The sequence below is a fragment of the Protopterus annectens genome, chromosome 15.part0 (genome assembly GCF_019279795.1).
Source record: "Protopterus annectens isolate FY-2018-M chromosome 15.part0, PAN1.0, whole genome shotgun sequence".
Lineage (NCBI taxonomy): Eukaryota > Metazoa > Chordata > Ceratodontiformes > Protopteridae > Protopterus > Protopterus annectens.
This window is the reverse complement of record NC_056749.1, coordinates 482,719,521-482,738,270: the sequence shown is the minus strand read 5'-3', so window position 1 is coordinate 482,738,270 and position 18,750 is coordinate 482,719,521. Positions and strand designations below refer to the sequence as shown.

The window sequence follows — 18,750 nt, the reverse complement described above, 5'->3', positions numbered from 1 at the left end:
TTTAGAAACTTGCACTCCCTGTGTGTCTACTGTTTAAGGCCTCTCTGCTTACAGCAAGATTGTTCCATCTGTCATTCTTTCAAGCATAGAGCTTTGTTTGAAAGAAAAAATAAGCTCATTTTAAGGGGAATGCCACCGTCGTCTTTTAAAGAAGCCATTTCTGGTAGTCAACTACTCCCAAATCAAAATCGTCTCATTGGAGCCCTGCTTCTTCCCTGTCTTCAAAAAGAATGACAAGGGAAAGAAGAGACCTTCCTCAGCTCCTTCAGATTCATTGGAGCCAAATGCTAAGAATTCAAAATCTACCAAACCTATGTCTCGATCGGAGCATTCGGTGCCGACTACTACCAAACTGGATCCGGTGTCTTCGGCTCTGGCTCTAACCGGTAAGGAGAAGTCCTTTCAAACTTGTTATGGCATTCCCAAAGACATGGTACTCTCCTGCCATACACCCAGTCTTTTCTAGCGTACCGTCTCCCTTCTTATCCAGGCCTAAATCCCCATCTGCATCCTCTTCCCATTCAACCAGGAGCCTTACTGAGGAAGACTTGGAACATTTGGTACAGAAGATCCCATGGGCGCAGGGCATTACTAAGTCCCCCTTGGCCTTGACCTATACAGTTACAGGGCTATCCAAGTCTACTACTCCCCTCTTACTCCTTCTCCAACTTTGGAGCAAGCTTTGGAGCCCTCAGATCTGATAAGCCTGGCGCCTTTCAGGTCGGATCGTAAGATGTCTCTTTCTTTGGATCAGACCGTTGCTCTGAGCTCATCGGCCTTTTCAGCTGGAGAGCTCCTAGAGCCGTACTGAACCTCGCAGCCCTCGAGAGCACTCAACCCCACCCCGACTGTCAGAGCAGTCAGTGCACCTTGGGAGTTTGGCGCAGGTGAGCTCGCCTCTGGCTTCCACCCCAGGTGAGCTGTCTTCTGGGTTGGAGGAGGCACTGAACTGCAAACATGGCTTGTCGGAGCCGGAGTCATCCTTCACTCAGGGACAATCCATCTTTGGTGCCTTGGAGAGTACTGTAGCTGCCACTGCATCTAAAAGGTCATGTGCCTCAGATCTTCTATCCCATTAGGATTTCTGAGCGCACTTCTTCTGACCAGGAAGTTACACTGGGACCACAGGATACCCATTAGGGTACTTCTTTCTCTTTGATACCTCCACAGAGTACTCTGATAAGGAGGTCCCTTAGAGCAGACATTGCAAGAGGAAGCACTTGGACTCCTTGGAGAGTCTGCCACTGAAGACACTGACCTCAATGAGGGAGAAGGATCTCCATGGTCACCTCCTGAGGATGTTTCCTTCAGGGAGATCCTAGAAATTCTGAAACACAGAGGTGGCTGGCAGTCCAGTAATCCTTCACCTGAGGAGTTGGTGTACCTGGCGGTCTTTGGTTCACGCCCATCTTGTTCCTGGGTGACTGCCCACCGATGAGCTCATTGGTCTCATCTCTCAGCAGGAGTGGGAGACCCCAGACTCCATCAAGCCTATTCCCCACAGACTGAACAAAATAACTACTGCCCCATCTGATGAGGTCTTCTGGACAAATGAGGTTGCACTGGATGCTATGTTCTTGGTAGCAGCGACCAAGAAGGAGCTTTCAGAGGAGAGTTCCACTATCTATCCTCCTAATAAAGATTCCAGGATGATGGATAGATGCAAGAAACAAGTTTTCTCTTCAGCGACTTTTGCCCTATGATCACTGAACTATCTTTCCCATTCCACAAGGTTGCAAAGGGATCTGATTAAGGAGTTATCAGATACTCTTGAATGAACGTAGCTGAGGGAACACGGGAAAAGGTAGCTTCCCAGTTAGCGACCCAACACTCTGTAGTTAATTTATCCATGAGGCTCATTGCACATGCAGTTGGAGGAATGAGTAGAATGGCGGGTTCTGGCATCTCTATGAGGAGGCATGCCTGGATGTGCCTTTGTGATTTTGCAGAGCCTTTTAAGTCTTCGTTTGTCAATGCCCCATTTGAGAGCTCTTCCTTTTTGGCCCCAAAGTCAAAGATAAGCTATCCAGGTGTGAGAAAGAAGGTAAGACTCTATCTGCCATGGGCATATGTTTCTCTGCCCCTCAGAGACCCTATCCAAAAGGTCAGAAACAAGGTGGAAAATGTGGTTAAAAAAGTCTCAGGTTTCTTACCAAGACACAAGTGGAGATTTTTCCCCCAGAGGTGGCGGAGGTGGGGGGTGGGAATGGAAGACGCTGCCCTCGCAGCAGAGGAGGCAAGCAGAACCAGGGGTCCCGAGATTTTTTTTTTTTTGGGGAAACCCTTCTAGCACACATGAAAGGAGGCCCAATTGTCCACCTCCGGAGACAGTCCGGGGTCGAATGTCCCTGCACTGGAGTGCCTGGAAAAACATAACTTCTGATTTGTGGGTGCAGAGGATAATATCCAGGGGTTATCAAATTCCCTTCTCTCTACCCCCCAAACAGAAGAATCCCAGATGTCCCACCAAGTCAGAGGGATTAGGCAGTTATTCAAATTCAAAAACTGCTAGAAAAAAGGGTCATCCAAGAGGTTCCCCAGACCAGATAGGATTTGGAACTTACTCAAGGCTCTTTCTAGTTCCAAAGAAAATAGAGGACTGGACCAATTCTGGATCTCAGCAGATTAAACAAGTTGGTTCGACGCAGCAAGTTCAGAATGGTCACGGTTCAGTCCATACTTCCTGCTTGGAAAAGGACATTTGGATGTGCTGTATAGATCTTGAGGATAAATACTACCGTATAAAAATGGACAGACACTCCAGAAGACACCTACACTTCCAGTTGGGAGGCAGTCTTTATCAGTTCAGAACACTGCTGTTTGGTTTCATTATCGCCTCAGAGTGTTTGCCAAATGCATGGCAGTGGTTACAGCTCACCTGAGACAAGGAGGATTCGGGGTGTCTCCTTATTTAGATGATTGGCTCATATCCGCCCCGACCAGGCATCTATTAATAAACGCAAGAGACTCTGTTTTTCAAATCTGCACAGAACTAGGCACAACAATAAATTACCAAAATAAAAATCACACTTGGAACCGTCACAAACACTAGAGTTTTTGGAAGCGGTATTGGATACTACTCAGATGATTGTAAAACATTCCCCCCTCCAGAGTGTTGCCAATCAGGCATCAAATGCACAGACTTATTTGAATCAGGAAGGTAGATGCTTGTAATGTTGTACAAGCCTTAGGATCAGTGGCGTTGGCAATAGTTTTAGTCTCATTAGCCAGGTTCCACGTGAGGATACTAAAGTGGCTTCTAGCTGCCCAGTGGTCAATTACCCATCAATTGACGTCTCACCAAATTCTCATAACAAACGCTTGCAAAGTGACCCTCTCATGGTGGACTCAGAACAGTTGACACAAGGTCATCCCTTGTTCCCCCTCAACCACAGGCCACATGACCATGGATGCTTCCCAGATAGGCTGGGGAGGCATTATCTGAGGAAGGGCATCCTAGCAACCTGGTCTGCAGACAAGGCAAATCTGCACATCAGTGTCCTGAAGATGAGGGCAGTGATCCTGGTGTTGCAAACATCCCAGACTACTCTTCCTCTGGGAACAGTGGCAGTTTGATCAGACAACATGTAAACAAACAAGGGGGAACCAGATCATACCATCTTGTTGAGTAGCCCTCAGAGTGTGGCAATGGGCGATCTCATCCAACCGCTTTCTTATAGCAATGCACATTCTGGGAAAGTCCGACGTGATAGTGGATAAGTTGAACAGATATAGGGCAGGATTCACGAATCCTCCGTGTAAGACTTAATAAGTCTTACACAGAGGCTGCAGTTGAACAGTATGACGTCAGCAAGCCATGACTATTCATGAGGGCACGCTGACTCATCAGTAACTCTTACACAAACTGAGTATGAAAGCAGGGGCGTGTCCGACTGCTGAGCAGTCTAAATGGTCACACCCCTGCAAGTTGTTACAAAGCACAATGTCAGCACACAAGAGCAAGGTCGCTCAAATGTACTTGCACCCAACAGCACACTCCCTGACACTGGAAACCCCAATCAAAGGTATAAATCGTAAAATATTAATGTTTAATTTTTAATCCACGATATAGCTGCCTGCATACCTCTCAACCTCTTAGAATAAGAAATCTGGACAAAGCCATTAAAAAACTGATACAAATAGGGACATGTTTTAAATATTGCTCTTACAAATTAGAAAGTTGATAGAATAACAGGTTTTGCATTAGTATGCATGTTCTGTATGATATGAAGTCTAAAACTCAAATGTCTGTCATTATTTTTTAACTTCAATCTTTAATAATTTACCAGAAAGCCACAATTTTATGAAAAATGGACCAAAAATATAAGGCAAAAATTTGGACATTCTGCGAAAATCTGTACAGTTGAGAGGTATGGCTGCCCGTGTGTGTGCGGGTGTGCCCATTGCCTAACCACAGTTAGCAATTGTGACAGCGAATAGCATATAAGAACTAATTATTCAAATTCTGCCAAGTAACAGTAGTGTAATGGTAGACCGTTAGCCCAAAGAGTAAGCATTCAAGGTTTGAGTCCCACCACTACCCTTCTTATTTTTTTTATGTTCCAAATCAGTATATGAAATAATACCTGACATATATGATTAAAATATTATAAAAAGCAGTGAAATGGCCAATTTATTATTGAAGAAAGTATATATTTTAAAGTCTCCAGATTTAAGCAGTGCTTTACCCAGCTAAATAGGGTTGCCCAAAGTTTAGCAGCGCTTTATCCAGTGCAATGTGTATGTGCGGACGTGCGCCAACCAGGGCACTGTAGGGACACCTATCCTACACAAGGGTATCATACAGACAGATGCCTGTCATCTGATACATGCTGTATAGCAGTAAGCCGACTATGGCATAGTCATCCACATGTACTATACTTACTATCCCGTCAGTACCATATAGGTGGTAGCCCTCAACATATATGTTGGGTACCAATGTGTACATACAGCCTCATGTTATGTCATGTGTCCCTTGGTATCCACATATCCATAGGTATTGTGGAGTTCCAAGGTATGTCACATGAGACATTAGAGGCCTGGATGCATATCCACAAGGCGGTTGTACACCTATAAAGACTGTCTATTATTGTCAGTCGTTGTTGTGTATGAACATGTCTGACATATACCCCAGGCATATACCCTCACTCACACTACTGTTAAGTAACTGTCATGGGTGTGTGTGGCACAGATGACCCTGGCCACGGATCACGACAGTGGATGGCCCTGTCACATACATACATATGTGACCTACGATCTGAGAAACAGCGGCACAACCTGTCAATGGCAACAAATGTGTGCAGGCTTCACACCTATGTACTGATTAAGGGAACATGTACACATATATATTTGCCACGCAGATACCTGATGTGTGCAATGCACTTACTGTTGTAATCATAATATGTCATAACATAGTAAAAGCAAAACCCACACCGCATTGTCCAAGAGTGACACACACAGAGTCAGCAGTTACAGGATTCAAACCCCTGCCTAAGTATGTTATGATACTAGAGAGAGACGCATTAGCACAGCGTGCTATTTGCTTTACTGTGTGGCTTCCCTTCTCCGTCTGTATTTCTAGGGTGGTGACATCATCAGTCTTTCCAAAGAGGAATATACATCTTTAGTGTGTTTTCCCAGTCTTCAAAAAGGCCACTCCTTTCAAACAGAATTGCACATACACACAGTCAGCGCTTACAGGATTCAAACCCCTATCTACATATGTTATACTACTACAGAGACATGCATTAACACAGCACGCTATATGCTTTACTGGGCATTTTTCTACACCTGCTATACTTGCAGGATGTTGACATCACCAGACTTTCCAAAGAAGAATGTAACTCCTTCATTGTGTCTACAGTAAGGCCACTCCTCTCAAAGGATGTGATACACATACACAACACCCCCCATATACACACACACACATTCAGTATTTGCAGGTTTCAAACCCCTACCTACGTATGTTATGATACTGCAGAAACAGGCATTAACATGGCACGCTATATGCTTTACTGGGCATTTGTCTACACCTGCTATACTTGTAGGATGCTGGCATCACCAGACTTTCCAAAGAAGAATGTAGCTCCTTCATTGTGTCTACAGTCTACAAAAAGGCCCTCCTCTCAAAGGATGTGACACACATACACAACACCCCCCCATACACACACACACATTCAGCATTTGCAGGTTTCAAACCCCTACCTAACTATGTTATGATACTACAGAGACAGGCATTAACACGGTGCGCTATATGCTTTACTGGGCATTTGTCTACACCTGCTATACTTGTAGGATGCTGACATCACCAGACTTTCTAAAGAAGAATGTAGCTCCTTCATTGTGTCTACAGTCTACAAAAAGGCCACTCCTCTCAAAGGATGTGACACACATACACAACACCCCCCCCATATATACACACACACACACACACACACACACACACACACATTCAGCATTTGCAGGTTTCAAACCCCTACCTAAATATGTTATGATACTACAGAGACAGGGATTAACACGGCACGCTATATGCTTTACTGGGCATTTGTCTACACCTGCTATACTTGTAGGATGCTGACATCACCAGACTTTCCAAAGAAGAATGTAGCTCCTTCATTGTGTCTACAGTCTACAAAAAGGCCACTCTTCTCAAAGGATGTGACACACATACACAACACCCCCCCCCATACATACACACACACACACATTCAGCATTCGCAGGTTTCAAACCCCTACCTAACTATGTTATGATACTACAAAAACAGGCATTAACACGGCGCGCTATATGCTTTAGTGGGCATTTGTTTCCACCTGCTATACTTGTAGAATGCTGACATCACCAGACTTTCCAAAGAAGAATGTAGCTCCTTCATTGTGTCTACAGTCTACAAAAAGCCCACTCCTCTCAAAGGATGTGACACACACACACACACACACACACACACACACACACACACACACACACACACACACACACACACACACACACACACACACCATTTGCAGGTTTCAAACCCCTACCTAACTATGTTATGATACTACAAAGACAGGCATTAACACGGTGCACTATATGCTTTACTGGGTGTTTCCTTTTCACCTGCCACATTTGTAGGTTGCAGATTCTTCTGACTGGTCATGGTAATATCTGCAGTAATTGCAGGAATGAGCCATGTGTGTTGGAAGGTGTCCAATAGCTCTGTGCGAGTCAGCTGGACAGGTGTATAGGTGATTGTATGTTTGGCCATGGGATATCTTCTGTGTCCCTGCTACACAGAGGAACAATGGACTGTACATATATGGGCTATCTTGTGTGACCTACTTTTCACATGCACAGTATTCAACTTGGACATGTTGCACATGCCAGACACACTCTGTCTAGGTGTGTACATGCCCTAGCGCAGATAGCCTAGGATCAGACTCTGCACCTATGATAATGTTCAGGATTCACACCTGTTTATTGATGATACCCTTTGCAGGTGTTTATCGTCTTCATTTCCCCACTTTCTATGAACAACTTAGGTATCTGCAGCAAAGATGTGATTATGACAGGGTTTGACTATATTGTATATGTGTCTATTGTCGTATAGCTGTGTGCACAGGCCAGATTGCTGGATAGTGTGTGGTTCCTGGGTTGACACCTGTAACTGCCTGATAGGTATGGACCATTGCTATACTCTGACATGGCCTATGTGTGTGAGCATGCCCAGTGTAACCTTTCAGAAAGTTGCTGACTGAGTTCCACTACCATAGTTGATTTATTCAACGTTTTACCTGTAGCTAAAAAGCTTGTAGTCTGCTCATCTGCAAAATAAAACACCCCTGTCAGTCTCGAACCCCAGACCTTGGACACACTAGACTGCATGAATTATTACTAAGCCACAGCAGATATAAAATAATTTGATGTTGTAATAAATGTATCATTCCTTACAATGAAGGAATGTAAAGGAATAATAGAAAGGCCATTAGACAAAGCCTGTTCTGTGAATCCTTAACAGCCAGTGTTGTGGAATTGCATTACATGACAGTGATAAGAGAAGCAGTCATTCTAGCAAACAATAACGTTACAGAGGCACTTTACAAACCACACACAGTATCAGGGCACTACAAACACTAGCATATCTGAGTGGGGCAGATGCCATAGCTCTTAAATATGTTCTATGCAAGTTCATGATTGTGCAATGTATGTTAGCTGTGTCAGTCTCACTCCCTCTAGAAAGTATTGCCGTCATGTATAGAGGTGGGGTATTACACAATGAATACTGATATTAATAACAGTAGACACTGCTTGCAACTGCAGCCACTAACATTTTTTGTCAGTTAAGCTTTTAAGTATTCACTTCTCTTAGTTAACTCCAGTGTTGCAGTGTCTCTTGACAGAAACATAATGGGCTGTTGTTTTCAGAGTTTTAAGTGCTGGGCTGGGTTTGTGTACTGCCTGTGTGATTGCCTGATTCTGATTATTTCCACCTGCTAGCTCTGCTGACTCTCCCTGGTTTACTTCCTACTGTTTGTTGTGCTTCCTTTTCCCTTTCCATTCCCTCAGGGGGGGGGCGGACACAGTGTGCACCTTCTATTTCTTGACTTTAGCTAGGATACCTACTGACACACCTCTTCCAGTGATGAGCAACTGACAGCTAACACATGCCACTCTGCTCCAATGAGATTAGCTTATTTCATACATACCCCCCTCATGATGTCACCTATATCCTACTCTGTTACTCCCCTTATCCTAGTCTTACACTCCGCTGACTGTGCTCATTTGCTGTGTAGACTTGGGATTCACTATCCTTACCCTCGTTTGCATAGGATTGCCTACTAATGCTTGGTTACATCTCTTAGACTGGGTTCCCCCCTTAGCAACCCCTACTCGGTAGCCATGTTGTCTTCAGCCTGCCATTGCCTTGCATTGTACATTACAAATTCACATAAAATCCACATTTGTGGATTTTTATTATTAGTTTTCTGGTTTTTAGAGCACAGCCCTTTAGTGCAACGCTGCGCTACGCTTAAACATCGGAAATCGGACAAAAAAAATAAATTAATTTTTTTTTTCATTTTGCATCAGGAAACATTGCCAATGGCCATATATTTGGCCATTGGCATGCTTCCTCTACTGGATGCAACCTTTATTTCGAGCTGCCACGGCTCCGTTTTGCTATTTGCAGAATAGTACTCAGTTGTCAACTGAGTACATTTCTGCAGATAACACTACTCTTACTCGGACAGGTTCGGGTTTCCTGAATCTAAAATCTACCTCATTTGCATGCCTTTCAGCTGCATTTGAGGTAATTTGCATGTCCCGGCCCTGTCCGTGTAAGAGATGTGTTAGGAGCTCTCTTGCACACCCCTGCAGGCTGTTCCTGGATCGCTCGTCGGACATGATGGCTGCATGGAGTCTTACTCTACTCTTAGACTCCGTGCAAGCCATCGTGAATCCAGCCCATATTCTCATGCCTCACAAGTATTCCCTCAACCAGAAGGTAGCAGAGAATATTTTCCTGATATGGGGCCAGCCTTGCTGTGATCTTTTTGCTTCTCCCCTAAACAACAAATGCAGCAGCTACTTTGCCTTGCCCCCCACTGGGAGAATCCCCAAGGGATGCTGTCATACACGATTGACCTTCCGTTCTATTGTAAACCTTTCATCCAATTCCCTTGATCCCCTAATTCATTCAGAAAGCAAGCAGGTTGAAGAGAACAGTAATCCTCATTGCTCCATATTGGCTTCGACAAATATGGTTTCCCTTCCTTTGGCCTTCTCTCTCAGAAGGAATCCTAAATCCTGGAACCCATTCCAGACCTGCTTTCACACCCAACAGGAATGACTCATTCCAATCTTCGCAACCTCAAGCTGACAGCTTGGTTCCTTCAGTTCCGTTAATTGCCAGTCAACCCATGCTGTCCTCTTCAGTCTGACATCATCTCATAAGTCATCCACTTAAAAACTTTATAGAAGTAAATGGAAGAGGTTCATAATTTGGACTCAACAGTACAATATAGATCCCCTTACAGCTCCTATTCACTGTGTCCTAGAATTCATAGCCCAGCTTTTTAATAAAGGAGCAGCTGCCTCTGTGATTAAAGTACAGTTAGCAGCCATTTCAAACTTCCATGTTGGGGAGGTTAACTTATCTCTCATTTCCCACAAACTTTGCAAAGTCTTTTTGAAAAGGCCCCTATTGTTAAGATCTCCTCACAAGGATCCCTGTCCTCCATGGGACTTTAATTTAGTACTGTGTCTAATTGTTCAGCCCCCTTTTGAACCAGCAGCAACTTGTGATTTTAAGTTTCTCTCTTGGAAAACTATTTTTCTAGTGGCTATTACATCTGCAAGACAGATGTGAGATATTGAAGCTCTATCTTCTCAATCCCCATACTTGATTTTCCATAAAGACAGAGTTTCTCTGCATACCAACACCTCCTTTCCACCCAAAGTTGTCTCACAAACCAATATTAATCAGGCCATACATTTGCCTGTTTTGTTTCCCAACTTCAGCAACAAAGGTGAATATGTTCTGCATTTGCTGGATGTGCATAGACAGTTACAATTCTATCTGCATAGAACTAAAGAGTTTTGGAAAGCAAATCTGTTGTTCATTGCCTTTGCAGGCCCTAAGGTCTGTCAGTCTCCAAGGTTACTTTATCAAGATGGCTTTCTGATTGCATTTCTTTTGTTTATACCTCAAAAGGTATGAATCCTTCCAAACCTATTCAGACTCATTCTACTAGGCCTATGGCCACATTGTCTGTTTTTCAGATTGATACCTCCATGGACAAGATTTGTGCAGCCCCAATTATCATACCTTTATCTCTCACTATAAATTGGATTTGTTCTCCCGGGGAAGAGCCTCCTTTGGTTCGATGGTCCTGAGAAGCATTCTTCCATGAGTTTGCCCAGGATATAGGAAGCTAGGATGAGATGAAAAATTGACAATATCAAATAAAGAAGTTGTGTACTCACCATAACTTTGCATCTGTATTATCGATTTTTCATATCTCCTCACATCCCCTCCCTCCAGCCCCCTGCCATGTTTTTTCCTGGTGGAACGAGAAGCAAGTCTTCTACAGGATGTGTTTCTATCTCTAATACTCCAGAAGTGGTCTCCTCAAAAATTTTTCAGAATTAAGTTCTCTTTCTGTGTTTTTCCTAGTAATCTAACAAGAGAAACCAAGAACAAAACAAGAAAAACTGATGGAGGTCCAGGGAGCACACTAGTCCAGTATAAACCACACAGCTAGTAGTAACCACCAAAGATTTATTGAGCAAAAATAGCAGTCAAGCGCTTTTGTCTTACATCAAGACTTCATCAGAATTGCAACAGTCACATAAACCACACAATATAAAGGAATATCCTGTAGTCATGTGGTTAAAACCGACCAATACAAATAACGCTTAAAAATTAATTAAAAACTTAAAAATGTACTGACAGTTTGAAACTGTGTGTATAAGTGAAAAAAGTGCCAAACATATTACAACAGTGTATGTACAACAAATTATAAACATGACTGATGGATTACCACTGTCATACTTTTCAATTTTGGGATTGGGTTAATGGAACAGTCATTAAGCCCAGGGGGAGTAAGGGCATCACACATCAAAATCTAGATTAATTCCTTTCTGTTGAGGTGTTGTTCTGTACTAAAACCCCTTGTATCCCATTCTGTATAGTCCAACACTACAAACTTGAAATGGTGGTCAGGAAAAGTTGAAATATGCCTGTATAAGGCATTGGTGTTCTTCCCTTTCTTGATGTCATTCAGATTTTCATAAATTCTGTCTTTCAGCTTACAACTAATTCTAATTCACACATTTTCTTAAAGCCGCCCTTAAATAGCTTGTTATCTTTCTTTGAGAAAATGTGTGAATTAGAAATTCAGAAATCTTTTTCTAAAAAAAAACAACTAGAGACTAGAATTTATCCAGTGAGGAGGCATTGTTGTTCAAAGAATTATGTAGCAACAAAAGTATCAGGATAATGAAACCAGACAAAGTTGGAGGAATAATTGTGATGGACATCATTGATTATAATAATCGTATGCATGAGTTGCTTTTTACCGAAACTTATGTCCAGATACCTAAGAATGAGCTCAATATTGCCTATTCAAAAATTGATATCTGTCTTTATGACATGGTTATGCAGGGGCAAGTTAACGGTGACGCTTACTATTATTTACTCAATCAGCATCCAGTAGTAGTGGGCATCTTTGGGATACCCAAAATCCATAAAGACCTCCAGAATCCACCTTTGAGTCCCATAGTGGACGTGGGTAGAAGTAAGACCTTCTGCATATATGTGAAGAGCCTACTAAAACCATCAGTCATTGAAGTCCCACATATTTGTAAGGATTCTTGGGATTTCTTGACCATATTGCCGAAACTCAGGTTCTTGGGTGATTGTATTTTGGTCATAATAGGTGTCCAAAATTTATATTCTGTCATTCCCCACAAGGTAGGGTTGGAGTGGTTGGAAAGTATTCTTTCTGGTATAGGACTGTTGTTGAATAATGACATTAACACAGCTTGTAAACTTTTGGATCTGGTTTTGACCAACAATTTTCTTTATTTTGAAGGCCAGTTATTCAAACAGGCGAGTGGGGTGGCCATGGGAGCTTCTTGCACCCTACGCTTTGCCAACTTCGTCATGGCCTGTTGGGAGAAACATTATGTATTCAGTAGTCCCTTTGCCAAATGTTGGTCATTTTATGTTCATTTTCTGGACTATATTTTTATCATTTGGGACAATTCTGCCACAAAATTGAATTAATTTCTCGAGTATATTAATGGTAGTACATCTTTCCTAAAGTTTACCCATAAGTTTGATCATGATTCAGTGGCCTATTTGGATGTATTGGTAACCAAGGATTATTCGAGAAATTGCTTTTGTTCCAACCTCTATCATAAAAAAACTTTTGCAACTCTTGCCTCCATTTCGATAGTTGGCATCCACAATTTCAAAACAGAGCTGTGGTCAAGGGGCAGTTGGTCAGACTTGCTCGTATGATTTCTGATGATGCCACCTTCACTGCTGAAATAGACAAATTGATTGGCTTGTTCAGTAAAAGAGGTTACCCCCATGAGTTATTGGACAGTATTAAGGAAGAAGTCCAGGGTAAGAGGAGGAATGTTTTTTACAAACCGCTACTGCCTATTCCTGGCAGTCGAACTGATGACCATTTGGCTGGTAATAGCTTGTCCAAAGAAACACAACCATCAATTGTCCCTTTTGAACTTTCACTAATTGTCACTTTTTCTGTTAACATCTAAAATGTAGTGGACACAGTGTGTAATTTTTGGCCAGTTGCGATGAGTATCAGTGAAGGCAAAGAATTGTGTGAGTTATTCAAGTGGACATAAGGGCATGTGGAAATGCAATCATTGCAATTATTGTCAGCATATTTTATTGTGCGACTCATTTTTCATCAGGAATTGGAAATTTAAGGTAAAAAAAACACTTTAATTATATATCCAAGGGGGTGGTATATGAAGCTGTTTGTCAATGTCGTAAAGCATTCTACATTGGAAAGACTAGCTGTAAGCTGAAAGAAAGAATTTATGAACACTTCAACGACATCAAGAAAGGGAAGAACACCAGTGCCTTGTATAGGCATATTTCAGCTTTTCATGACCACCACTTCAAGTTTGTAATGTTGGAATATATGGAATGGGATGCAATGGGATTTAGTACAGAAGAACACCTCAGCAGAAAGGAATTAATCTGGATTTTGATGTGTGATGCCCTTACTCCCCCTGGGCTTAATGGCTGCTGCTCCATTACCCCAGTCCTAAAACTGAAAAGTATGGAAGGGTAATTTATTAGTCATGTTTATAATTTGTTGTATATACATTGTTGTAATATGGTTGGCACTGTTTTGTCACTTCTACACACTGTTTCAAACTGTCAGTACATTTTTAAGTTTTTAATTAGTTAATTAATTTTTTAAGCATTATTTGTATTGGTCGGTTTTAACCATATGACTACAGGATGATCTGAAGTAGTTTACTTCATTTGGTCTTCAACCTGTGGGTTACAGATCCGTATCGGATCCGAGCCGGCAACTTTTACTAGCATCAGCTCTGAGCTCCAAACTCCTCCCCTTACCCGTAATACACCTCTACTGCCTTCCATCCCCAGATCTCGTTTGCCGCGAATAGCTTATGCATGTGATCTCTTGAGCTCCAATTTAGTCAAGTGGGTAAAACCTTTTTGAGTATCTTTTTTCTTCAGAATTTTGTTAGTGTTAGTATAGGTCCCCTTTCTCCTCCCCTCGCTTGGTGCGTCGAGTTATAGAGTTTTAGGGTAGTTAGAGTAGTTTGTACTGTTGTGTAGATTGTAGCCCCCCCCCCACAGTGTTTTCTGTGTACAAGTGTTGTGAGTGGGTGTGTGTGTGCCAGTTAGAAAGAAACTGCCTGTTTTCTTAAGTTATCTTTCTACTGAGATAGTATGGCTGAAAAGCTTGTTTTCAAGCATTACACAGAGTGTGGCCATAAATTATCCCCTGTGGATGGCCACACTTTGTGTGTTTTGTGCTTGGGCATAGCCCATCTGAGTGTGGACTGCAGCATATGTGCAGGCTTCAACCCCCGTGCCATTAAAGATAGGAAGGCCAAGTTGGCCCACAAAGGCCTTCTTCCCCCTTCAGAATCTGTTTCCTCACCTTTGGCTTCGGTCACAGCAGCTGCTGTGGCCACCTCTCCTTCCTCTGGCTTCTCCTCCCTCCCAGGCTGGGACTCAACCTCCTGTACCAAAGCCTGTGGTAGCGGAGCAGAAAAGAGATAGAGAGAGGGAGAGAGAGTCGAAGGCGAGGGAAAAGAGAAAGAAGTCTCCGGACCTCGCTTCACCTACAAAGACGCCACGGATCCGTGACTCCCCTCGGCTCCGATCTCCAAGGTTCTCCCCGGAGCCGGAGGAGACACGTTCAGATTCTCGGGTCTCGGTGCCCCAACCTGCCAGATTGGAGTCTGTGGCCTCTTCGAGGTCCACCCGGTCCTTGTCTGACATGGATCTGGATAAAATGATGAGGAGGTTTATCTGTACTCAGATCCAGATGGGGGTCCTGCCAGCCCCCTCCCTTAGGAGGGGGGAGCTCACTTCCTTTTTCCACCCTATATCTCCTTCTCCGATCCGACCTTTGGGTTCAGAGTATTCGGATCCAGGGTTGGCTTTGTTCAGGGGCTCGACGCTGATGGTACCTGCTTCCTCGACGCTGACACCTGCATGGAGCGTATTGGATCCGACCAGCTCGGATCCGAGCTGCTCTCAGAGCCGGAGCTTGGGTGTTGGATCCGAGGGAGCTGAACCCTTTTCTTCGGCTCCGACTTTTTCGGGCCAGGTTCCCTCCCTCGGAGCTCTGTCCACCTGTAGCCCAGCTCTGATTTTCTCGTTGAACCCAGGGAGACCGGCCTCCTTATTGGTTTCTCAGGAGGTTCGCTCTCCTTCAGTGTTTGATGTGGTAGAAAGGGTTCTCTCTGCTGGATCGAGAGCCCTGACTGCCCCCATGGACTCCACCCAGACCCCCTCGGCTCTGTCTACGTTCCCCTTCATTTTACCAGAGGGACAGCCTGTGCTCGAAGAACCCCAGACAGCTCCCCCGAGGAACATGTGGCTTGCAAGCTCCCCCTGGAGAGCCTCACCGGAGAGGTATCTCGCAAGCATACATGCAAGAGGAGGCACTTGGACTCCCCAGAGTCCCTCGAGGACACGGACTTGGATGATGGTGAAGGTTCCCCTACGTCACCTCCCGAGGATGTCTCCTTTGGAGACATTATGGAAATCCTGCGCCAGCGGGGAGGTTGGTCTGCCCCCAAACCTTCTTCTGATGAGTCCATGTTCCTGGAGGCTTTCGGCATGGGCCCATCTACTTCCTGGGTGTCCCCTCCCACAGATCCTTTGGTGGATTTGGTTACCTCGCAGGCATGGAAGGAACCGGACACCATGGAACCTATCACAAAAAGACCGGATAAGATCTTAAGCCCTCCCATAGACAGATCAGCATGGAACAAGGGCTCTTCCGTAGATGCCATGGTGGTAGCAGCAGCCACTAAGAAGAAACTTGCTCAGGAGAGTTCCTCGGTCCATCCTCCTGACTGAGAGTCGCGGATGATGGACCGCCTAGGGAAGAGAATTTATGCTTCAGCTACCTTTTCGATTAGGGCACTGAACTACTTGGCCCATGTCACCAGACTCCAGCGCGACCTGGTAAAGGAGCTGGAGGAGTCTACCCCTAAGTACATGTCGCAGGAGGACAAGGCGTCATCCTCCGCGAGGATGGCCACTTTAAAAGCAATATCTAACACGTCCATGTGACTCCTTTCACATACTATGGAAGGAGCGGCTGGGACTGGCTTGTCCATGAGGCGCAACGTTTGGCTCAGGTTATGTCAATTTTCCGAACCCTTCAAGGCGTCCTTTGCCAGTGCCCCTTATGACAGCTCTACACTCTTTGGTAAGACCGTCAAAGAGACATTAATCCAGAGAGAGTAGGATGGGAAGACACTGTCTGCCGTCGGGATCCGCTTCTCTAACCCTCAAAGTTCCTTTTCCCTGAACCAGAGAGGGCAAAAGAAGATGTGGTTCTGGAAGTCACAGTATTCCCAGGACACTCGGGGATCTTCTTCCCCCAGAGGCAGAGGGGGACAGAATGGACGCCGGCCCAGAGGCAGAGGGGGATCCAAGAAACTTTGGGTCTCAAGAACCTTTCTCGGACAGACCCAGGCAGCAACCCTGAGGGGTTGCCTGACTGCTCTACTCTGGATGCAGTCGGGGGATGATTGTCCTTGCACCTAGTGGCATGGTAGTCCATAACAATGGACCGCTGGGTGCTTCAAATCATATCCAGAGGATACTCTTTCCCCTTCGTGGGCTCCCCCAAATCTCCCAGACACCTCCCAGTTGTACCACCCATGCAAAGGGAGGCAGCAGCACAGGAAATTTCCAAGCTGCTAGAAAAATGAGTCATCAAAACCGTCCCCCCAGGTCAGTCTGGATCAGGCTTTTACTTCAGGTTCTTTTTGGTGCCAGAAAACGGGGGACTTAAGGCCCATTCTGGACCTCTCTACCTTGAACTTGTCAGTTGCCAAAGAGAAGTTCCGGGTGGTCACATTAAATTCCATCATGCCATACCTGCAAGAGAGCGACTGGATGTGCTCGTTAGACCTCTAGGATGCTTACTATCACATAAAAATGCACAGAAGCTCCAAGAGGTTCCTTCGCTTCCGGCTAGGAGTCAATCATTACCAATTTCGAGCCCTTCCCTTTGGTTTCACCACAGCCCCCAGGGTGTTTACCAAAGTGTTGGCGGCGGTAGCGGCTCAGCTGAGGATTCAGGGGATTCAGGTCTATCCGTACCTGGACAATTGGCTCCTCACTGCTCCCACCAGGCGTCTACTCTCCCAAACCAGGGATTATTTCCTGACTCTTGCCCTGTGTTTGGGGATCACAATCAACACATCCAAATCTCCTCTAGATCCTATACAGGTAATAGACTACATTGGTGCCAGAATAGATACTCTTCAGTGCAAAATCTTCCTGACCTCGGAGAGAGTTCAAAACTTGAGGGTGCATGTCTCCCTGATCTACCACTCTCATCTTCCAACAGCGGAATTGGTGTTGAGGGCCTTAGGCTTGATGGCGGCGACCATAATTCTTCTCCCGTGTGCTTGGTTACACATGAGAATTCTACAGTGGACTCTAGCTGTTCATTGGTCCCTGTTGGAACTGCCATTGACATATCCAATTCAACTCAGTCGAGTCTGCTGGTCATCCCTCATATGGTGGATGTGCTCTCTGGACATTGTGCAGGGACGACCTTTTGTTCCAGTCCCAGCCTAAGCCACAGCGACCACAGATGCCTCCCAACACGGGTGGGGGGTTATTATTCGGGCAGGACAGTCCAAGGCCTGTGGTCCCCCATAGAGACCAGCTTGCACATAAATGTCCTAGAGATGAGGGCGGTCTTTCTAGCGTTGCAGGCCCTTCATGCCTTTTTTCCTCTGGGGACAATTGCTGTTCAGTCAGACAACATGTCAGTGGTCTGATATATCAACAAACAGGGAGGGACCAGATCTTACCCCCTTTGTCGCGAGGCCATGCAAGTGTGTGAATGGGTGATCTCCACCAGTCGCTTTCTCATCGCAACACACATTCTGGGATGGTCCAACATCCTAGCGGACAGGCTAAGTCAGACCATTCTGATGCCTTACTAGTTGTCTCTGAATCTGTTAGTAGCGGAACAGATCTTCAGCGAGTGTGGTCAACCTTGCATCTTTGCATCTCCTTCCAACGTGAAGTGCAGCATGTTTTTCGCTCTGAACCCCCTGCCGGGGGAGTCCCCCAGAGATGCTCTAGTTCATGTTTGGCTTCCCAGTCTTCTGTATCCTTACCCGCCAGTACCTCTCATTCCAAGGTTTCTACAGAAAGCTCGTCGACTGGGGAACAAAGTGATTCTCATTGCCCCATTCTGGCCTCGTCAGGTATGGTTTCCCTTCCTTTGGGCTCACCTTCTGGCTCTGCCTTGGATCCTAGATCCCATTCAGGATTTAATTTCACACCCTTCGGGGGTGCCTTATCTGAAACTGTACAGCCTGAAGCTCACAGCTTGGCTGCTCCAGTTCCCATGGTTGCTAGGACTCCTTAACTGTCCTCTTCAGTTAGATCTATTTTGGTTGCTGTTCATAAGTCTTCGACCAGGAAGGTTTATTGCAGCAAGTAGAAACGTTTTTCCTTTTGGGCCTCTAAAAGGAGTTTAGACCCT

At 44.8% G+C, this 18,750-nt stretch overlaps 1 protein-coding gene across 1 annotated transcript in view; it reads left to right on the top strand.

The window, feature by feature from the left end:
* Positions 1-18,750, top strand: part of LOC122789775 (probable global transcription activator SNF2L1) — a 2,109,210-nt gene that overhangs the window by 1,764,509 nt on the left and 325,951 nt on the right. The window lies entirely within an intron of this gene.